We start from the raw sequence: 14,884 nt of genomic DNA on the forward strand, positions 1-14,884 counted from the left end.
CATTTAGTAAATGGACTGGGCTAAGCAAACCTGCAATGTGGGGCTATTATGCTGTGCTTTTCTGATTTTACCTGCTACGGTAGAAAGGTATGTTAATACCAAGCCGATCCGTCACCTGCAACCTGTTTGCCCATCGATAACGTTGCTAGATAGTTAACACATGTTTGCCGTTTATTTACACTCTATGATCATACGGCGTCACCAGCGTCACAGTTACTGCTACTCGTACAGCCGCTATTACGGTCATCGATTACCAACTAGGTGGACGGTGTTGTCTTCAGCGATATAAACCTTTGGCGCTCATTATCCTCGCATTTCAAAACGGTGTCCAAAACAACAATAGCAACGTAACAGGCTGCTACAGAAGGTATCCTGGAACGATGCTACGATCAATCAGTTCTATACTGATTCATTGACTTACAATTTGTACGCTGTATATTTGAGAATCGCGTCTGCTCCGGCCCCTTTTTAGTTAGGTACGTCGACGCCCCATGTCTATCGTGCAAATAATGAACCTATGAACACTATTCACCATACATTATTACTATAGAATGATCAGATTATCCTTGGTAGAGATCAGTGTGCCGAGAAGCGGTTTCAGAAGGTAAATTGTCTCAAATAAACCAACCCAGAAGTGTCTATTGGACAAGTCACAGGTTTTATTATATTTACAGGCGGTATATCGTTGTCTCCGTGATAGCTTAGTAAGTAACGTACTTTGCCTGGGTTCTGGGAGCCAGCCGTCTAATGGAATGCCTAACGGCGATACCGAATATAAAATTCGAAACATAGAGGCTTTTACACTCTCTGTTTCTGTATTATTTGCCACGAGGTGATAGCGATTTTCATCATTAATTCACCATAAGGTTTTTTTTAACATTGTATATGAACAGCTCTATAACCAGCGTATCGTATACCAATTTCTATACATACTGGAGTCGAGAAAAAAACTTCAGCTTACGTTGTATACGTTTAGCGAGTTATAGCTAGGAGCCGATTAATGATGTTACCATTTTAAGCTTTACGTAAAAGAAAACTATTGCTGATAAAGGTGCTGCTTCGATTCTGGGACGGGCTGAGATGCACCCTGGCCGCTCTCGCGAGGCGAACTACTTTTGTTTGTGGGCTCATGGGACAGCTAACCCGTAAACACCCGAAGGCATCCCCTTCTCCAAATGACCCTTGCCGATGCGATGACGTCGTTGTTGAGGGGCGAGATGCTACTAGGCGAGAGGCGCTTTTTGGCGAGAGTCATACGACGAGACAAAAGGGAAGAGGCCATCAGCACTGGTGTTGTCGATGGCTATCCAGTTTGCTCGTAGCGTCGTTGTTGTTGTCGTCCGTTTGTCAGTGCTTTCGTCGTTGCCGACGTTTCAAAGGCCTTGGAGCTAGACACGATTGATTAAGTTACGTAACGGCTAGGCACATACGACGACCGCCATTACTACGAGCCAATCCTTGGCTAGCCGTCCAAATATGTGGACAAGTATTTCCAAAAGTTGATTATGACTACTAGCAGTCGTACTGCTGCTATAACCGCCTGCTAGAGCTACCACGATTCTGGCAACGGTAACATGGCAGAGGATGATACGCGAGTGCGCCATGAACCATGAAAAAACAGAGAGGAATAGAGTGACTGTGAAGAAGCCGACACCAAGCAAGCTGATCTGTCACTGCAATGGTCAGAGCGGGTCAGAGGAGAAATCGCTTTGGAGAGCGCCTTTGTATCCGCTTGACGCTTGAAGATGTAAAAGAGTCAAATCATACTGGAATATAGTCGCTAGGGAACAGGGAAAAAATTTGTTTTTATTGGAGAGAAATATATTATTCACGATAACAAACATAATTAGTTGTGCGCTTCGCCCTCCGCTCTATGTAGCTTTACGAAGAGTAGCTATCTTCAATTATAGAAGTATCTTTTTCGAAAATAATTATATCTATCTCATATCAAATATGACATGTTCAGGGCGTTGGGCTGTCAAGGTGGGGCGTATGTAGCACTAACGTCAGCAAAGAAATAACTTTTCCACTTACGTCACGGTCTATACCTAGCTGTCATTTTTCGTTACCACCAACCGTTTATCAGCGTTCTACACGTTTAAATGTAACGAGGTACGCTCACGTAGCTACGTTTACTAAGTACACTAGCACAAAAGGAGCTAGCGATTATCAGCTACATTATACCGTTATCTAATTGATTAGCGAAGCTAGCGCACAGGAAAAGATCAAGTGAAGACTAATCTCCCTATGAGGCACTATATAAATGAACATGACATTAAATCTTGAAACGAATACATTGCACAACGTTTACCCTCGTCCGATCTTGTCTGCGAGTGCTTGTGAGGCCAGTTTTGAAGATGGAAAGGTGGTATTCGTTATCAGAAAGGACGTTAAGATAGCTCGGGAATCAAGAGAATTTACGGGTATTTCGAATGCTTCTTGGAAGTTCGTCGGGCTTGCTTGGGGCGAAAAGCGCCTATAAAAGGTAGAAGCAAGCCTGGAGGAAAACTAGGTTCATATAAAGCCTGCCGCTATTGCTGACGCCACCGTTCTTGCTGTTAGGGTGGCTGTGATGCAACTGAAGCTGTATGGCAGTCTCACGCGATCGTATAGCCCATCCGGATCAACCAAAGCTAAGCTGAAGGCTGCCTTTGCTATTTGTGGCTCTGTCTCACCAACCATTACTGATGGTTTTACGTGCTGTGAAGCTGACTGCTCTCCTGATAATGATTCAATGAGAAAACCTGTCAAAGGACCGCGCGCCCCTAACAACGACCTTAGGTGCTTCAAGCCGGAGCCATCTATTACTAGCTTTGATTATCAGCCTACGATGCCAGTCGAGGCAGCAGACAAAACAAGTCATTGCAGGCCCCTCACAAGATAAACTCTCCTCATAGCTTAATGGCATCCCTGAATCAAAGTTTTCAATGTGGCATTGCTCGTTTACTGAGAAGTGGGTCGTCAGCCACCTGTTGGCTTCCATCGAAAAGTTGGCCATACATACGCACGAACGCAATGGAAAGAGAGAACTCTATTCAATGGAAGCCACTTTGGAACAAGTGGCCTGGGTCCAATAAGATCTGAAATGGCTACCTGCATCTTTTCTAGAATAAATAAGTAAATACATTTTGTAGCATATTGAATACAGACTTGGCGTAGTTTTCTTTGCGCAAACCTCGTTCTACGTACATTGATTAGGTCCCGTTGATTGTGTTCATGTTATACAGCTATGTATAACAGATCCTCAGCACTTCATGCAGCCTGCCGACGAAGCGCGATTATGCCGCGCGAAAAAAGTCTCTCACCGGCCATCAACAGAATCGGTCACAACAGAAATAGATAGTCAAGACTTGACTGGTGCAGGCCAAGCATATGCCTTCCATTTGATCGCTTTTGTACTACTGCTTACATCGCTAACTTCTGGAAGAAAGCGGGCGTAGCTTCACCCGCAGAAAAACTCTAGCGCACCATCGCGGAGATCATTTTATCGGCACTAGATAGCAGTTTCTATCGGGTCATGGTTAGCCACATACCACTTTCTCCCCCTTTCTAGTTTAACCATAATATATCTACCAATAAGTCAGTGGCTTGGTGTACGTGCCATTTTCTAGCTTGATCACGGGTTCTGGTTCAGTACTAACAGAGTCCCACCGTCACTGGCGCTCCTGTCGCAGCGGGCGCCGCAGCTGTCATTGTAATTCGCGGAATCTTCGCGCGTACACGCAACGCATCTTTGCACCCGCAGACATCGGCCCCTTTGTGTCCTCAATAAACGACGAAAAGGTGATAGGCTGGCGCGCCGAACAAAAATAGAACCGGTTCGATTTGTGACTCTGATCCTCGTGTCCGTGCAAAAATTTCGCTAGATACTAGTGGTGATCGCAAACGGTCGCAAAGATCGGGCCCAAATGAAAAATTAGAGCTGTCATTACGTCTAGCCCAAACATACAAATGCGTATGTGATGCCCCCCAAACTCTTGTCAATGTGCGTAATTATACCGGGAGAACGCTTGTCTGGTCTATTATCTTTGTATCGCATAGCGCACTGACGCCAAAACAGAACGCGTAATACGAAGCATGCATAATATGTACATTTCAAATACAGACCAAAATTGATTTTATGGTTAGTTCATCAGATTTAAAGCCGCGCCCGCTCTCAAAGACATTCACTTAAGCAAAGCCATTCTATTGCGTGTCGTTACGGTCTGCTTATCTAATGATCTTGTGAGCAAGCCTGTGAGGCACGATTCTGACCACAGGACGAGGCAAACTTCAATAAACATGAGCAAGCAGATGGGCCGTGCAGCCTTTTTCAACGGCTGGTATCCACACTGTGGAATGAAACTTCAAGGACTCCATTAAGTTCACTGTTCTCAGCGATACAAGTCGGGCCAACGTTCAGCGACTTCGGAGATGGCTGTGCGTTAACGTAACTGAAATTCGAGGGAAACGATTACGTTTACTTTCATGAAAGACTGATTATTAGAGCAGTAATGGTGCCATCCTAACACCGCACCGCCGGTCAAAGGAGATGAACGTTTTATCTCGGCAGCACAGGAGAGGCTATACTTGAGACATAAAGACCTCCGCGGAGAGCCAGCGTTTGAAAGTGAGGAATAGTATAATGTAAATACTAAACGAGGTTGTTAGTGCAAATTTTTAAACAAATAAAAAGTGATTTTTATCGAACGAAGTCACTATTCATAATAAAGTTTATTCATGACATAATCAATTGGTGAATATATCCAATGTTAAATAATCCGAGTTTGGAACCTACTTTATCAGTGAAGCAATGGGAGGGGCAAGACACAGATGTATTATAAGTATGTTAGGCGAAGCTATGTTTTTCCGTTTATTAATTTACCTCCCTGGCACGGGGTCTAAGAACTTGTAGCATAGTTTCAAAGAAAACTTATAACTTTTATGGGTATCAAGATCTAGGATATAGTCCAAACATGGCTTTTCGGGATTGTGCCCTTCGCCCCGTGTCTATTTTGATCAACTCAAGTGATTGGATTCGTTGCTGTCGATCCTCGACAGCCATCCCGTCGCACAGAACCTAATAGCATCCACGAGAAATGGTTTAAACGCACGTACTAACGCTATTTTCAAAACCATAAAGGTAGTTATAATATACATTTGATGGGTACATGACCTAATATTTAACACAATATAGGCTGAATACAGGATGTTATTATTTCTGTTCATTTCAGTGGATAGGTTTAGATATATGTGCCATCACAGGTGCTTGCGTCGCCATGGTATTTTTTACATCAATGGACATGAAGTTCCCGGGGGAAACATATAAACCCAGTTGGGTCGATTTCAGAAGCAAGCCATCTTAGGACAACGTTCCACCAGTTCACAAAAACCAGCTCAAAGCGATGGCTCTGGTCAGGCAGACAGATTTAGTAGCAAATAGGTTCAGTATCATAGTGGATCTGCGCAAGCAGGTATCCGGTTCTCCTGAAATATACCCTGTGGTTGTGATTCATTATTCGTCGTGATCCCTGTAATTCACCTTTCCCAATAAAGTTGCTGCTCACCTTCTTCTTCAAGCGGCGGATTCGCAAACTCCTTGTATTGTGGTTTACCTAACAGATCGTACTTGAAACCATTGCACGTTGATATACGCTCATGCAGTACAGCGACAGTAAATTGTGTCACCTTTTTATTGTACGCGTTTCGCCAATAAGGCTTACATATAGTATACCGGGTAATGAAAGCTAGTAGTGCCCGTTAGCTGAACGAGGCGTGTTTGTAAGACATGTACGGTGTCACTTAATGAGTTGGCCCGTTCGCCCGTTTATCATTCGTTTCTTTTATAAAACACCTCTTTCTTTCGACCCGCGATCGGGTAGCCATGGCTGATCATGAAACATGCTTTGGTAGGCGATTGTCGAATCACCTTAGATAATATAAATTGTGCAAGTCGTATAAACATGAAAGTTTGCCTTACGTGTCTCCATGAGGGATGTGGCCTAATGGCCATAGCAGTTTTATCCCAAGGTTAAATCAACAGTGGGCAAAATATACATCCCTGCTTGTAGGCAGCTGCTGCGCGGTACCAACATCAGGGACGAAAACATACAAGGGTGTCTCCTGCCTTTCGCCCCGTCTTTCCCCGTGTTTTGCGTGATACGTTGTCGATGTGATGTAACTGGCGCTCCGCCCATGCAACATATAATCGTAGCGGCCGTGGGCAGGGTACTGAAACTATGCTAATTCGACTATATAGTTTTTAAACGTGAAAGCTTATTTGGTTGTTAGTTACAGCTGTAGTGCACACGAATGTGTCGCAATTCAACGCTAGAACACGTATCCATCGGGGGTGTTAGACTAGAATTAGAGGATGACTGGGAATGTTAGGAGCTTGACTAGACAAATCATGAGAATAGGGCACCGAAGTCGTGCAAAATGGTGTCGACAGGAATTAAGTCTCTTTCAAGATCAGTAAAATTTCAAAGGCAACTGCCGGGCCAATCGTTTAGCGTCGTTACATTATAACCGGTATCAATGGATCCACATCGCAGTGAAGCGTTCTAGCTAAACGTCACCATCATCCAGTCATCAAGAACGTTAGAGTTCGTCGGGTAGGATCGACGAGAACATTGCCGAAATCGTGCTATGTATGCACTGGCTAAGTGCCGTGTCTGCCAGCCTTTCTGACCTGCTTTAAAAGAGCCTTTCGCGTGCCACGGCTACTCAAAGCCATCTCAGTCCCTCAGGGCTTTCGCGTCCTCAGCGTGTGCCGGCTATTGACGTTCTTAATCACGCCAAATGAACGCGTCCTATACAACCACGGGCGTTGTAGGAGTAACAGCAGGCGCCGATCTTCCAATGTATCCGATCCGCTCCTGATGCTAGAGATGTCTTTAACGATCGAGCCGGGGGTGATCTATTCATCCTTCACGCAATATCTTCAAGCCGCCCGCACATCCTCGGCTAATGTACCATTTTCGGCCAGCGGCTTCGCCATGCCCGTGGCATCCGGGCTATTGCCCTGTCGTTCAAGCCGCTTCGTTCCCGGTATTCTCTCTGTATACATACCGCACCTTCTTACCAACTGTTGATTCTGCCCGCCACAGCCGACGACGAGGATACGTTTGTTCGTACGCATATCCCTTTAAATGTTGTTGTTTTCCTCCGATCTCTTCTCTTTTCAGTAAACGACGCACAAGACCATCTAAAACAACAGGCTTCATCCTAACATCAATAGTGGGCCTTATTGATGTTGGTCCTGCTGTTTGAATAACGTTGTCAGCTCTGTTTACGTTGTCGTGTGTGCTGTAGTCCTCCACAGTTAGTCCTTCTTTTTGTGCTCTGTAATTTGGTTCCATCACTGACAATGGACACTCTGATATTTTCATTTGCAGCCGTCGGTGTTACCCCCAACGCTGGCAACAGGAAGAGTATACAACACGTGTTGCTTAGAAAAGAGAAGCTTGGCAAGTGACATATTGAGACCATGTACAGTGACAACATTAGTCAGTGGCAATAGGCGTTCTTATGTGACAACCTAGTGTATTCTAGGAGCAACAGTGTAAAGGTGCTTATAAACTATTAAGGGATATAACAGAGTATAACGTTCCGTAATTGGATTTTCTGTCTGAACATTAACGATTTTGGTCAGCGTTTCGTATGATGACCATGCGTTAGAGTACGCTTTTTCATCTACTGGTCGCGCAAAGACAGTCTTCATTCATGATTAGATTACGTTTCCTAATTGAACGTAGTAGAAGGTGTCATCTAAGGAACAGCCAGCCGGAACTAGTAAGTTCTGATTGCCTTCGGAAGGTCTTCACTCCATCCATTATACTCGAAAGTATTCGTGTTTCTGTCAGATTCGGCAGATTCGTCCGAACTATTGGCTATGCTGTACTATTCTCGGGTCGAAATTTCCATTTGCGTTAGAACAACAATGCAACGTGGTCTGACTTTCTGTAGTAGATTTTATTTTCCGTAATGGCTCAATTTTTTTCCCCCGCCAGCAAACGGTGCTAAAACGTTCGTAAAATACTCGTAAAATTTATACAGGACACGCCTAGCCTTTATTATGGCTTCTCGTTGTACCACGGAAGCCTGTAGAATTCGCAGACACAAAGAATTCCCGTGTGATTTCGCAATCTAAACGGTTGGGCTCGGTCTCGATTTTTAGAGTTCCGAGTCGGCTGTATTGTCAAGGCCAATCTTTCTTTCCTGTTGATTCGTTAGGCATATAATAGGACTACATCAGCTCTATGAAGTCCGTTTGACGCACTAAGAAAACTGAAACTGCACAGGTGTGACCTATACACGAAAACTTAAGAACAACATATCGCCGTGGTGTTTAGGAGTATACTCGAACACACAAGGCGCAAATAGCACCGAATGGGAAAACGTACCCAAACTCTTTGGACATAATATTGTGGGACGATAAATTGTCTCCTCGTACAGCTCCCATTCATTAGGTACGTATACATACATGATCTCACATAGAGTGGAAATCAACTGCTTGCGGTAGACTGAAAAAATACGAAAGATTTAATCACGGTAGATAGATATATTATAGATTATTCGGTTTTAAAGATGCACTGTAATAGGTGACGCCTTTATTTGAAAAAAGGGGTGTTATATACCATCTTTATATTTACAAAAATATGTAATACTACAGCAAGGATTATAGTAATGAAGTTTCGGCCTAGTTATTAAAAGGCAAATTAATGAGCGCTTCGGACTGCCGATCAGGTCGTTAACATAAACGTCAAATCAAAACATTATGAAGATTCCTGTGTATGTGCTACTAGTCTGTGGCTAATAAAACATTGACTTTAGAACACTGTTCAGTCCCATATTGAAAACACTACGACGACAGGGTGCCCCTGTTCAGTTCCTCAAACGGTCGTGCAATTTACGGTTAAATTTTCACTGCAACCCTTCATAAACGTATCCAATTGAGCGAATCTCTCTATTGTCTCAATACCGGAGAGCATCATACAAATAGTCTTTGATAGAACTAACCATTTTTATAAGCTCATGTACGTATCGATCTTCAGGTTCGGTAATACTAATTAAGGAAGCCAGCAGTTACTTGTTTACGCCCCGTTGAGTAACACCTGTTACAGGTTTGTTAGGCGCTCGGCTCCATCTTACAAACGTTAAAGTCAGATGACCCCCACCTCAGCATAATGCATCTGAAAACTGAGAGTAACATGCCATATTTGATACAGCGGTGAGCGAAATCAGCAACAGTGGTCGGTAAAGGACCACGTGGCACTAGTGAGACTAAACTGTACAATGTATTTTTGTATCATCTACGTATTTGCAATACTTTGTTAGTCATAGAATATGGCCACATGTATACAAGAAAAAGCATTGCATCCAACATCGGCGAGCTGCAATTCCCTATCCCTGACAGACGCCGGAAATAATTAGAAATAACACGCCGATTCGTTCGGCCAGAAAAATTCTTTCAAGCAAGGTATGTGCAACAAAAGCGTTTGGAATTAATATGCATAGCCTAATCCTGCACCACTGGGTGCAGTTGTACTGGCGTACTGAAGACTCGATCTGTGCTGGGTCGCCAAGATAATTCTGAAAGAGGTACCTGGGCATGTGCAGTGCTATATGAAAATTCTGCGGACGGATAAGTATTCGTGCTTTTCCACGTCCTGCTCTCACTATGCTTTGTTTCAGCATATCAGCCCCAGATCCATGTGATCGTGCAGCGTTGATGCTTTGGCCTGTTGAACTAGGAGACACGTCTGTGGTCTACGTTTGAAACACGCTTCGATTCATGCTTGTGGAAATTAGCTGTTTGAAGCAATACCGAACAGCTTCAGAACACAAAACTTGAGACTTGGGAAGTCCAGTTCTAAGAAAAGCAAGAATTTTTTTACAGGTACACTATTTAGATTATGGCTGTACTTGGTTTGAAAATTCGAAGGATTTGCAGATGCTTTGTTCCGTAAGCTCCATTATCTGGTCAAGGAGCGTGATGGTGAAGCGTATCAGGAGTCTGTCTGATAAAGGGTCGAGAAACGTGCCTTGAGTAAGTAAATTTTCTGAACATCAAAGAACCCAGCCAACGAACCAGCCATTAATATAAAAATGAGTCTTTTCCTTTTCAAACGACTGATTTAAAAAATACTATAGGCTCAGAAGGATTCGTTCGCTGCAGGGGACCAGTCTTTGTTCTAGCCAAATGTAGAGATAAACGTAACGCAATATACCTACTAGACAGCTCTATATTTAATTATAATACATGTGCAGTTCTCTGCGCGTTAAAATTAATTCACGAAAAGGAGCGCATATGTTTTTTTTTGTTTTTCACAAAAACAATTCACACGAAGCATATTAAAATTAATGCCAAAGGCGTATTCGGTATTGCACAATGAGTCGTCAAGTCATATTTCAGTCAGTAGTCGAAACGTGTTCTGCAAAACTGCGTGCCCGTTACGAGCAGAGTGTGCCTAATTTTTAGGCAGCTTGATTCAGAATAGGTACTGTGGGCGTTTCATAATCTTGTCCATCATATATATATTGAATGGACATTCTCCGTAGCCAGTTGTGCAAAATAGATTTAATTGATAGTACCAACGCGTCAAAAACGCGTGTCTAGCGCCGTTGTTCTATTGTTCGTCGTGATGCTGCTATACGCAGGTCACTGAAAGAGACGATCTTAGTGTAATCGCATTATGTAGATTTACAGCCTCCGCGTTGAGATCGATACAAGAAGTACACGAACAAAGAAACTCTTTACTCAAGTTCTCTGACAACCGCTAGAACACGGTGCTATTAACTCTACCTATGATAGGTCTTTTTCGTTGGTTACTACTGCAAGGTTTGCCTTTGAGGGATCGAAACCATCCCCTTCGACGATTGTCAGACGCCGTTTATATGGCTGGGCTTAATACGGCAGCCTGATTTGTCAGAACGGGCGATCAAGTAGACGGTGATATAGCGTTTCGCAGTGAACCAAATTCGAGTGGATGGTTTGTTTTTTTTTGTATGTTAGCCTCTGCGATTTTAGTTCGGTAGTTGCATAGCGGCCCCTGTAGGGGCCTTTATTAAACCGTAGATTCCTTAACGGTTTGGTTCCTTTGCGTAGTGGGCGTCTTCGCACAGCCTTGTTAAAGCTTCGCCGATAGCAACGCCAATAAATGCTGATTTTCGCGAGCTAATTATAACTATAGCTAACATTAAGAATTCTTTCAAAGAAGTTTATGGTTAGCAGTTCCGGAAAACACATTGACCAGTCTTAACGTTAACCGGATATCACCGACAGAATCTCACGTTAAATAACTTAAAAGGTTATAGTTATCCAACTTTTGAAAAGTTTTAGGTCTTTCCAAAGACCACTATTAAAAAAATGAAGTCATTCATTGAATAGTCATGGGCGTGGTTGGGTTCTGTCGGAATCTGCTTGAAAATATATTTTAATTTTACATTTTCCCCTCTATCTAGGAAAGCCTCTGTCAGAAGTATTGCTCGTGTGTCCTGTTTTCGAGTGAATCAATGGTACCAACGCTTACCTGAAAGGCAAACATTATCATAGTTAGCTCGACGAAATTATATTCTAATAAATACTTTATTATCTTAAGTAGCAGTAGTAAGAGATTAAGGAAATATTAAGCGAATTAGCGAATAGGAAGCGTTAAGCGAATACAAAACAATGCTAAATAAAACAATGTAATCTCGCCGCGCGAACGACGAAGCTATTTTTATTTTAAATTATTTATTTAGTAATTTAAGACTTTACGCAGCCCCGAAAAAAACCTTGGCCAGCAAATCCAAAAAGACTGCATCGAAAAAACAAAGCTACTTCAATGGAAAACGAGCTGGAATAAGATTAGCCTTTGCCTTACGTTTGTCCATTAAGTGCTCCGCCAATTCTTACACATCTCCATACATCGATAAGTAAGTTGTATCTATAAAAATCTCTATCGCATATACAAACACACACACATAGCAAATAAAGCAATAATTAAAACTGAAATGAAGTGGCGATGTTTAGTGAGAAGCCCCGTAGCCACACATGCTCGCCGTGGATATCAGGGAACGGCTGACTAAGTCACTGAAGTGCACTCTACCCCAAACCCATGAGCGAAGGGCGAGAGAGAGAGCAAAGGTGACGGGTCAAGCCACAAGTATAACACTTCTTAACTGCGAACCTCATGAAGTGCTATATTATCCCTGTTAATGGCACTACCACAGCTGCAGTACAGACGCCGTTGATCGGTAGCTTAGATATTGATGTATTTGCCGGCAGATGTTTGGCACGTTGCGTCGTAATCTAGGTTCGAATCCGGGCAAACACACATCGTTTCATGCCGGAAGTTAGGCATCTGATGAAAAGCCCAACAGCGCGTCCGGGGGTACGATTCGAAGACGCCCACAGGCATACTAATAAAAGACACGTTGCCAAGTGTACAGAATACTCCTTTTAACCAGCATATAGCGGGAGCAACTACATTAGCGCGTTTTGATTTTATCAGGCAAAGCTGGTGTTTTTTGCGTTTCACGGAAACGGTGACGCAGAAGAACTAAAAAAGGACCGTCCCTAATCTACTGCTTCGCGCTTTATATTGCCTAGCGTTTACGACCTCTTAAGAGCGGGTGAATTAGCAAAATCAATTGGCAATATTTAACCCCTGATATGTTTGGTTCGAATCATCGACGTTTCAAAAGGAATTAAGCAGGCGCATACTCTTTTACATACTTTTTCGTTTTACATTTGTGGCTGGCTTACACGGCGGACACTGCCAGTAGTATCGACCGGCAAACATTCAGAATGCTCTCCGCTTGCGACATTTTAGTCAGTTATGACAGATAATGCAAAACAATACATTTATTATCACTATTGGACAAGAACATAGAGCATGGCCATTAATTGATTTTGTTTTTAAAATATGCGATAGTTTAATTAATATGCACTTTTTGCTGCAGCAGATATTTAGTGCTTATTACTTTCAATGGATGCATTAGTTCCGAATCACTCGCCGACTAACTTCATCGGTTACTTTGAAAATTGATAGACATGTGCAAACGATCAGATTTCCAACGAACATGTAACCCCTTCCACATGTCACGAAAATCCGATTACCAGAGAAAAAAAAATGTTGAGGTGGGTTTTAGATATTGAAGACAGGCTTAAGAGTACCTATAAGCTACATCACATTCGACTGAACACGTTCTTATTCTGCTAACTTTTTTGCCCTGTTTCTCAACAGGTGACCTTTTTATCAGCAACTGGGTTAAAAAAAAATATGGATTTGAAATACCCGAATGGTGTCGCAATGACTGTCGTATCTAAGAATGTGACGTAAAAAAAGTCTTCTTATTCTTGGCTACATCATCACCGTTACCTATACCGTTGTTATCGTTCACATGAGATCAAATAAGTAGTCTGTGCCATTTTTCTTCTTCTGCACAATATTCGATAAAAAAAGAAAACTGTTGTTGAGCTGATCTTAAATCAGGCTACGATAACTGTGCGACATCGGAGGTGTACACGATAGCGTGGAGCTGACGTTTTTGCCCTTAAATTGCGGCGATACGGAAATAAAATGGGTTGAAATCTGGGAATAGGCACCCTTTGATTCTCCGAAGAAAATCCGAATCGCAGCAGAAGGGGTGATGAATACAGTAGGTTATACTCCTGTTTAATCTTTATCCATTACACAGTTTACCCTTTAGATTGAGCCCCCTAACCAGTTTAAAGTTTAAAGCAATGTTAAAACAGCTACGCTAGAAGCTGCCATCAAAGAAATAGCTGAGCGTTAGCGACGGAGAAAAAATTTAAGGAACCTACGCTGATGTCTTTATGAAAACTTGTACCAAACGCGGCTTCTGGTATGGCGGTTATTGTCCGCAGGGGTCATAGTAGGGGGCAGTAGCTGTCCCGTTCGTGACACCTTTTTCCTTGGAACTTTGTTGGTATTTCTTTGAGGCTGACGTATGCGATCTCCTGGTAAACAGCGGTAAATGATTATCAGTTATATGCGCTGTTAGGGACGGAAAGGACATCGCGTACGCCAAATCTGGAACAAAGAAAGGCCAACCACTACGAGATATTACCATAGCTCTTCAGTAATTCCTATGAAAACCTTGATCACATGAAAACGTGTGCGTCTAACGATAATCCATCGAATCATTTTTACCTTACCGACTCCAAAGCAGCGTAGGACGCAGCAATCGGGCTACTACAGGAACAGGGCGCTCTGTTTAGGAGGTCCTGTGTCTTGGATACCATAACGCTATCATGAAACAGGAAACATCCGTGGACAGTATACTCAGCATAGAAAGCACGAGATATAATTTGCACTGAAATCCTCAGCGTGTTCCTTCGTCGCTGGAACGTTCAAAGGCAGTCGTTATACGCGGAGTCTTCTTCAATTTTAAAATTCAAACGCGAGGCAATATTTCTTAACCAATCCGGCTATCTCTTTAGTACCTTTGCATACAAAAGACTACAACAGCAGAAGAAACAACGGATCCACAATAAAATGTTTGATAATAAGATCCGGAAAACGAAGAAGGAAAGAGTATTTGGTGACACCAACACGCTCGCTTAGATAGGCACTCGAGTATTTTCTAGCCAGTATTCTGCCTCTGGTGTAGGTTGTCAGACGGGCACAAGCTATCATTGGAGGACTTTCTTTGCTGTATAATCATATTTCTTTTCTACTCAGCTCATCGCCTCGAGACCCTCTAGTGCTTAGCTATCCAGGAACAATATGTACCACGCTATTGCTATTATAGGCATTTGTAATGGATACCAACAACCTAAGTCTTTCAAGGATGAGAAGGGTGACAAAGGTGAAGGGGACAGAGAGTAAAAAAAAGGCCCCGACTAATAATAATATGTGGAAACGACTGACTGAGCAACATAATAGGCGGTTAT

At 42.9% G+C, this 14,884-nt stretch overlaps 1 protein-coding gene across 4 annotated transcripts in view; it reads right to left on the reverse strand.

Moving 5' to 3' along the window:
• The window catches only part of LOC111243201 (uncharacterized), a 63,203-nt gene that overhangs the window by 19,002 nt on the left and 29,317 nt on the right, over positions 1-14,884 (reverse strand). For 2 of the 4 annotated variants that reach the window (XR_015319051.1, XR_015319053.1), the window contains one exon: positions 9,187-11,513. The exons of 1 other annotated variant lie outside the window; for it this stretch is intronic. The gene's annotated coding sequence lies outside the window, so the exon portion shown is untranslated. Of the gene's footprint in view, positions 1-9,186; positions 11,514-13,792; positions 14,333-14,884 lie in introns of those variants that run through there. One more of the 4 variants, XR_015319054.1, reaches the window with a different exon arrangement.

Source organism: Varroa destructor, unplaced genomic scaffold, assembly GCF_002443255.2.
Source record: "Varroa destructor unplaced genomic scaffold, Vdes_3.0 BEIS01000001.1, whole genome shotgun sequence".
NCBI lineage: Eukaryota > Metazoa > Arthropoda > Arachnida > Mesostigmata > Varroidae > Varroa > Varroa destructor.